We start from the raw sequence: 8,697 nt of genomic DNA on the forward strand, positions 1-8,697 counted from the left end.
CAGTGGACAGATATGATCTATGATCCATGTTGTCAAAAGGCAGTTAATATATCGTTGTGGGTCGCTGTCACAGTGCAATGTCCAGAGACAGTAGATGACGGATCACACCAGGTGTAATAACCAGAGTCTGTGACTGAAGTGTCCCCACACTGGTGCCTGAGAGCAGGAGTGTCAGATGTTATGGACATTGCTCTCTTTCCAGAAGTAATTCATCAACATAATATGTCAGGGCATCTAAAGAAGTCACCATTCACTGCCTATAAAAAACTGAAGGTTTTTGTCAGAGACGGTAGACGGACAACTGATGCACAAAAAAACTTCCACAGCAGCACACCGCAGAGGTAACCTGAGCAAGAACCAGAGCCGATGCAGTCAACTTTCTCCTTAATAAAACTGTCCTGAATTGATGAAATGTGTTGTGTTACACATGGAACTGACTTCCTGCCAATTTAACCTCTGGACTTACTTGTGGATACAGGTTCTTCAGTCATGTGTTATCTGAATAACTAAGATGTGAATGGGTTGTTTGTTTTCACTAGCATGTCAGAATTTTGGCTATATTAACATCTGCTGGACAAGATTGTGAAAAAAGGGTTCAATTTCAGTCATGTGACATCTTTCAAAGGTCTTCATAGGTGCCTCATCTGAATGGAAATGTCATCAATGAAAACCTCATTAAAAGTACCATTTTAGTGTTGGTTTTGAATGCAGTATGATAATTATGATGGATTTGTGTGTATGTTTTAAACTTTCTTCCTACCCGTGACCAATGAATTTTTCATCTGTGAAAACCTCGAATTCCTGAAGCTGAAATGGTTTCTGATAGTGATAGTGTCCTCATGATGGACAGGTTGGTTGGGTAACCAAGTGTTATGGCATTTGCTCATCACATGGCAGGCTCGGGTTCCATTCCCCATGATTGCAATTTGTGAACCCCATTTCTAGTTTCCCCTGCTGTTATATTTTGGGAAAATTGCGGAACCTACTTGCCTCTATTAAGACGTTACAGGATGAAAGGAACCAGAGAAACTTGCCTCAATCACTTCAGGAGGCCCAACATTCAGCCCCGAGGGTCTGCAATACGTCCACCTCTACTCAAATGTGTTATAGTGGTGCAGACAGCATCTATGACTCAGGAGACAAGATTGGGATGACAGTCGAGATTTCATCTGGACAGGCCAGATGGAGAGCTGAACAGTATGCTGGTGTGTGCCTTGTTCAACGTGGGGTTTAGTGGCAGAATCGTTTTGCAAGGGGCGGTTATCAGATCTCATTGTCAGACTCAACTTGCCATTGTCAAAGGTAATCTGATACTTCATCGAAACAAGTATGAGATCATTTGGACTCGTGTGGAGACATTTACTCAAGGACACACTTCAGACAATGCTTCAGCAAGATAATGCCTATCCACGTGTCAGTCATATTGTGACTGATTTCCTGAAACTGCAAAACATTCTGGTACAACCCCTGGCCAGCTAACCAGCCTTAGGGGTTGTATTGGGACGTGTTGGTTCAGACACGGAACAACATTCCCAACCTTTCTTCAATCGCTTAGTGTTGTCCATGTGCTGTCGTTGTCAAGCCTTGTGAACACACACTATACTGAATTTGTAAACTGACTTTTGACACCATGCCTCTTCAAGAGTGTGTCAGGATGCCTAGTCTTGTCAAGACATTATCCTGTCAACAGTTGCAGTGAAAACTCCACAAATAACGTTATCGCATTACCTTCATGTTCATATGGCATAACCTGAAGTGATGCGGTTACTTTTTTCCAGTAGCACACTGAACCACGAAAAACATCACTCCCTTTTTGAAATTACTAATCAGTTTAATTCAAACGCGTGTAAATATCATAGTATTTGTCAGAAAGATTTCAGAATTTCATCAATACTTAACAGCCATGGGAACTTCAGCTCAGACTCGGTGGTATGGCTGAGAGAGTTCAGCTGCAGTTGTCGGCCTTGATCAAACATCATTGAGCCTCCTCTGAATCTCGTTCCACATGTTTTCTAGACCATTGAAGAGTTTGTATGCGGTGTTGACGGAGAAAGCCTTCAGCTGCTCTGGCAGTAAGCGCACGCGAGTTTCCATGACGACCAAAATGTGACAGGACGAAAAGTCTCAGCCTTGATCAATGTAGTAGGCAGGTGTTACATCATTTCCTCTATCGTGAGTAATATTATGCTCTCACTTACCTACGGGTCTCTTTCAAGCACACAATCATCTGGAAAACTTGCCGCCTCATCACCACTCTCGGCCATCAGCCGTCGAGATGTCACACCGGCTTTTTTTTTAAGAAGATTACAGTTTTCTCTTGGTGGCGCCTATTCCAATGATTGTGGCCAAGTGGAGATAACCACGACGATGTCAAACAGTGAGGATGGAACTACGGTAAGCCCTGTGACATCTGATATTTCTCTGCCTCAAACGCACCCACACTGTATCGGTGCTGATTGGTCTCTGGTAATTGCTCTAGTGAAACACTTTTGGTGATGGTGGTCAATTTGTCGATTTTGCCTCAACGTTCATGTTCATGTCCTCCACTGCGAGGACAGTTAGCTCTGCCTCCAGTAGATTGGACTCGTTGCTGCTGGTTTATATACACTGACCCCAAAAAGAAACGCATAGCTGAAATCTCATTTTTAAAGTAGATTTTTTCGGAAAATATGGAATGGAATGACAATTAATGTAAATATTAAGTGTTTTTATAGTCAATACAACCAAAACAGACAAACAAACACAACCTCTGGTGATTATTCGCCACACCACAGCACCTTGAAAACGCTTTGTATAATCTGCACGTGGGAGAATCTGAAAGCATTATGCACGTGCAAATGCAGGATCTCAATCTTGATTATGATGGCTATAAAAGGGGACAGGTCCTGTTGCGATTCATTCTTCGAATTTCTTTCTATGCGACGCGAAAAATGCCAAGGTTAAATGAAGAAAACAGAAATAGAGCCATTGGACGTCTGGAAGCTGGGGAAAGTCAGTCATCAGTTGCCAGACGTCTGAATGTGAGGCAGAGCACGATTTCCCGTCTCTGGCAACGATACACGCAACACAACTCGACCAGAGACCGTCCAAGGAGTGGGAGACCAAGGGTGACAACTCCAGCACAAGACCGCTACATCCGGGTGCTTCATCTGCGTAATCGGGCCGTCACTGCTACGTATACCGCTGATCACGTTCCTGGGCTGCGTAGAGTCTCTCCACAAACCATCAGGAATCGCCTAAGAGAGCATGGAATTCGACCTATGCGACCTCATGCAGGACCTGTTCTGCATCCCCATCACCGTCGTGCACGTCTTCAGTTGTGCAGGAACGTTCGGGCATGGAACCTCTTGAATTGGAGGAGGATCTGGTTCAGCGATGAGTCACGTTTTCTGCTGTACAGACATGATGGAAGGATGCGTGTTTACAGACGTCGAAATGAGAGATATGCTCGACAGTGCGTTCGTGAGGTCAACAGACACGGTGGTGGAGGTGTAATGATGTGGGGAGGCATATCTATGAACGGCAGGACACAGTTGGTGCATGTGCAAGGGAATCTCAATGCTGTACGCTACCGGGATGAAATTCTGAACCGTCATGTTGTTCCTACAATTGACGCTAGAAGGGAAATTTTCCAGCGCGACAATGCAAGACCGCACACAGCACGCATTACCACGGATTTCCTTGCCAACAACAACATTACAGTTCTTCCATGGCCCTCAAAATCGCCGGATTTGAACCCAATTGAACATTTATGGGACCAATTGAGTAAACGGTTACGACGTCGACAGCCGCAGCCACAGACACGTCTACAGTTGGTGAATGCGTTGCGAGATGAGTGGAGAAGAATCCCACAAAGGCGGATACGACGTCTTATACAGTCAATGCCCAGGCGATGCAGAGCAGTGATTGATGCCCGTGGTGGTCACACCAGATACTGACTTTCTCACTATGCCATGGAAAATAGAGACGCTTAATACCACTGTGAATGATTGTATATGTCTTGACACACATTTGTTAATACCCGTGTGAATTATCATTGCTCAAGTTCCATTACTTTTTGTGCAATTTAAGTTAATAAATCATCTCTCATAACATTGGACTTTCACCTATGCGTTTCTTTTTTGTATTTTAAGAAGATGAACAGAAACATGATTTGCATCAGGTCTTGCAGTCTGGCCAGAATTCAGTCTTCCTAAAGCTTGGTCCGTCTTCTGTGATAATCGTCCTGGTGATCCTGGCACAGTCAGGCAGGTGGGGCTCATCATCAGCTCAGGGCCCCTGCCCCCTCTACACGCAGTCCAGACAGTGAATGTGACTTCTCCCAGCAAATGCTGCCTAGTCGAACCTACCAAGAACATTTCGGAGAATATGAAGGCTCCCCAACACAGCAGCCTTATGCATTACCCAAAGTTTCAGAAGGGTGGCTGTTAGCATTGTTCAACCTGTTTTCACTAAAGGTAAATCACAAATTTCCCGATGATGAACCTGGGCACTCTCCTGATCTGCACCAAGACATCAGGAGATACCAAACCAAGGGCATCGAGAACAATTGGGAGCCTGACAACAGTGTACATAGGATGCAAGCGAGACATTTCAAAGGCATATTTATCATGCTTCTCTAGAATCTTGCCATCTGAAACTAAATTTTCTTGAACATTGGCTACTTGTCTAACTAGCATATAAAAGTGAAAAATTAATTAAAATTGCTATGAAACATATCGGGCAAAATTTTTGGTAGAGTGACGTTTCTTTGCGGCTCAGTTTAGTTAAGTGACCGAAAAAGACAAAGGTCAATCCTGGACTTGTGATAAAGACAAAGGTCAGTCCTGCACTTGTCAGCTGGATTTGGGATGGTTCAGTCATCGAATATGGGATCAGTTGGTGATGGCAGCGCTAGAGATAGGACTGTATGCATGAGGTACTTAGTTATCTTGGCGTATTACTTTAGTTGGGATTTGGTCAGGGACGCTAGTGAAATTTGTCATTTGTTACAAGTTATCAGAGTGCATGATTTGGTGAAACACTCATGTAGTCTAGGACTTTTGCCTACTGTCATATCTCCTGTATGTCCTGATTGTCTTTTGTTCCGAAATAAACAAACTTAAACCACAATACGCAGGCTACACAGACTGTGAAGGATATTAAACCTCTCAGTTTATCACTCGATCAAAATCATGTACCAGGGCAGACTCGATCTCCACAGTGCAGCTGATGGCACCCCCAAATTAGAAATAAGCCCAAAATGATCCGTGTGTGTAGCATTTCATAACAGAATACCTATTAGGTTCAGAGGTATAGCCAGGACAAAGACACTCAAGCTTGTTGCCATGGAAACTGACAAATTAAAAAGTCAAAAACTCCCTCAGCTGACAATCTATTTTGTTCAATCAGGTGATAATATCGTATAAAACTGGAATGCACATGTACAACAGGTTCTTCGCAGGCTATCTCGAGGGCCGTCAGCGGCATATCCCCTGGTGTGAAGGTGCCAACCATCTCGGTGTACAATTTTCTTAATTGCAGTTTGCTGATCTGACCTTAAAGGTAAGTACAATTAAGTTTTCCTAACAATGCAAGACGCAGACTTCCAGACAATGAACGATGGTAAGTTATCATGCATGGTGCAGGGGTGTCCTGTCGCAACGTGATAACTTGAACAACATAACCACACGGTTTTGTGTCAGCTTGTGAGAAAGTACGTGTCTGCCAGAGTAAAGTTAAGAATCGTCCGAGGCATGGAACACCGGGGTATACCAAAGACCGTGATCACTAAATAGTAATACCTCTGTCCGATAACCCATGACGATGAGCTGCGCCGTCAATGGAAACTGGAAGTCTATCTCCGCAGCATTATCAGGACGCTGTGGGCAGCTAATCTGAGGTAACAGCGTCCAGTCAGGCGTCCCTTCCACGCAGACAGGCACAGGGACACATGGCCTGGTGCAGGCTCAGGGATACTTTAGGACATAACGTTGTGTTCACTGGTCTGGTGAAAGTCTTGATCCTAGAGATGATCCATGCAGCTGAACCCTTCACTGGTGGCTCTGTGATGGTCTGGAGTTGTGTTTCGTATGACTGAAAATTGGATCTCATTACAGTTATCCGATGTACATGGCAGCAGTTCGCCGTAGGACAACTTTACTAGGTACTGATGAGGTCCCAGTGGTGATTTAGATAATCACATTAACAATTTGAAACTGTGACAGGCAGACTGGTCACGTCCTGCAACACTAGTGATGGTTGGAGGCAGTGTAGACAGGCGGGATTGGTTATGGTAGTGACCAGTCAGCTAGTGACGGACAGTGATGTCAGATGTCTGCTTATTGCTTTGAATGCATAAACGTGGCAGTTGATTTAACTCAGACAAGAGCAACACATGAAGACGAACTTTTATTATATCTGGTCAACGCCTGCAAAATAACCTTAGCCTCTCTCACAGTCTTCGCCACGCCCTTCTTCTGACAGCTGAGAAATGGAGTGTAATACTAGTAAATGAAGACATTGCTGAAAATTGCCCACATTCATAATGGAAATAGCATCATAAACATAATACCTACCTACTGAAACCAGTAAAAACTTTAAATGTGACGTGCTTTCTTTGAATACACATGTCAGTTGAAACATTTGGTAAATATAATTTAAGGTGTAATGATTTTAGTTCAATTTCTATTCTTCTTGTCGAACGTTTCGGCTCACGAGTGTAAATATAGCCACCTGTAACAAGTCAGACCCCAGTTTTCCCCCATGCATTAAGTGAATTTACACGTCAAACTCCCGATTAGAGGAGCCCAGCTGGTCCACAGTCATTAAGCGAGTTGGGTAATCGATATTCGCACTTAACATCTAAACTGAGCAAATGCATGTAGTGTCCCCACGTGACATTCCGGGGGATGAACGTTATGACAAACTTACGTAGAATTCACGTCATTCATGGAATACAGTTGTTTCGCGACCATTTTCTATTCAGGCGTTGCTTGAGTGACTTAAGTCGCTCAAGTTTAATTCCAGACAGATGAATAGAGGCATTTTTTAGAGCTTGGTGATTTCTGAAAAAAACACGTCTGTCACAAATTATCAAGCTTACATTTTGCAACGCTGTCTGTCATAGGAGACTCCAAGCCGTAGAGAGTCGTATGTAGTCGGCCACAGAAACATGATCGTTCCAAGCCAATTCAGGTCGGTAGATAGTGCAGTCGTGCCATTTACACCGGGGAGCGTACAGACGACTGGAATGGTGCTCGGTCATCTGTTAGTTATCTTTAACACATTATACGTCGTTGACCTATCGTGACATGGTCATGATATCCTGCAATATATGCTGACAGTGCAAGAGGGCTAAAAGCGCCAGGCTAGTGATCCAGTGAGCATGAGGTGACGGGATCGAGTCCACCAGTGACCGGGTGTGAAAACCTTGGAGTCAACTCTGTGTGCAGACTCTTTCAGCATTGTCACAACCCCTAGTGTGCAGTACACAACCCTGTGCACTTAAAAGAAATCACGAATCCCTTGGTATATGACCAGATGGTGGCCACACGAAAAAAATATTCCCCTATTCATGCTTCAACTTTCAGAGAAGATTGAAGTAGCGTAATGATGATGTCCCCGTGATGATGTCCCCGTGATGATGTCCCCGTGATGATGTCTCCCATGTGATTGTGGCTCATAAGATGTGTGTAGACAATGAACGGGCATCCATTTGGAAAACACCAGATGTATCGGGCATAATGTAAAACCTGGCGTTTGGCGGCTGGGGGCTGGCTTTAAATTACTTTAAATGCTTTGCTTGACACGTTCACTCAATTGCCCATAAAACAAAAATGTCATGGTCAAGCGTCCAAACTTCTTGAGAATCAGAATGTGCTAACTTAAATAATGATGTGATTGGCATCCAGTATACTTACAATATCGATCCTCATAGCTACGTTTTTAAAGAATGAGTGAGTTAATATTTAACGTCACATCGGCAATATTGCAGCCATATTGTGACGAGAACATACGTGACATAAAGGCGAAATATATATGCATATTATGAAGAACCTGTCGACGAAGGACAGTAAAACAACTAGACTATCACAGTTAGTATTTAATACTAGCGTGGAAACTTTAAAAAATAATAGTATCACTATTTGGACAGTACAATATGCAAAACACAGGCCATAGACCGCCAACAATTGAAGGTAGATCACCATACTAGAGGCCATTCGGACTTACGGTACTTCTGCTACCTGCATGGTCCCTAGATGGATTTACACCATCCCTTCAGCTGCTGGTGACTGTATGCAAGATTAGCCACAAATTAAAATGACAGAAATACTACGGCTAAAAAGAAGGAAGAGTAAATTTGACTTACGTACCCTCTCAGGAGGACAATAATTTTACGGTACTTCAACCCCCTCGAGGAGACAGCCACTAACAATCTCAGTTACTAATTTAACTTCCAATCATAAAACACTTATCTATTTACAAGTCACTCAACAAATCTTATTCTTTTTTAAATGAAATAATTAAATGAGAACTTACGTTACTAAAAAGGTCCTTCATAGTTCGTGATTTGAAATAATTATCCCTTGTGATGGAATATTCGACACAGTCAAGACATGCTTGACCGTGATTATTTCATCACAAGGGATGCAGAACGGAGGATCCTCACCTTTCAAGAAGTATTCATGGGTATATCTTGTGTGGCCAATACGACAT

The sequence above is a fragment of the Haliotis asinina genome, chromosome 3, assembly GCF_037392515.1.
Source record: "Haliotis asinina isolate JCU_RB_2024 chromosome 3, JCU_Hal_asi_v2, whole genome shotgun sequence".
In the NCBI taxonomy this organism is placed as follows: domain Eukaryota; kingdom Metazoa; phylum Mollusca; class Gastropoda; order Lepetellida; family Haliotidae; genus Haliotis; species Haliotis asinina.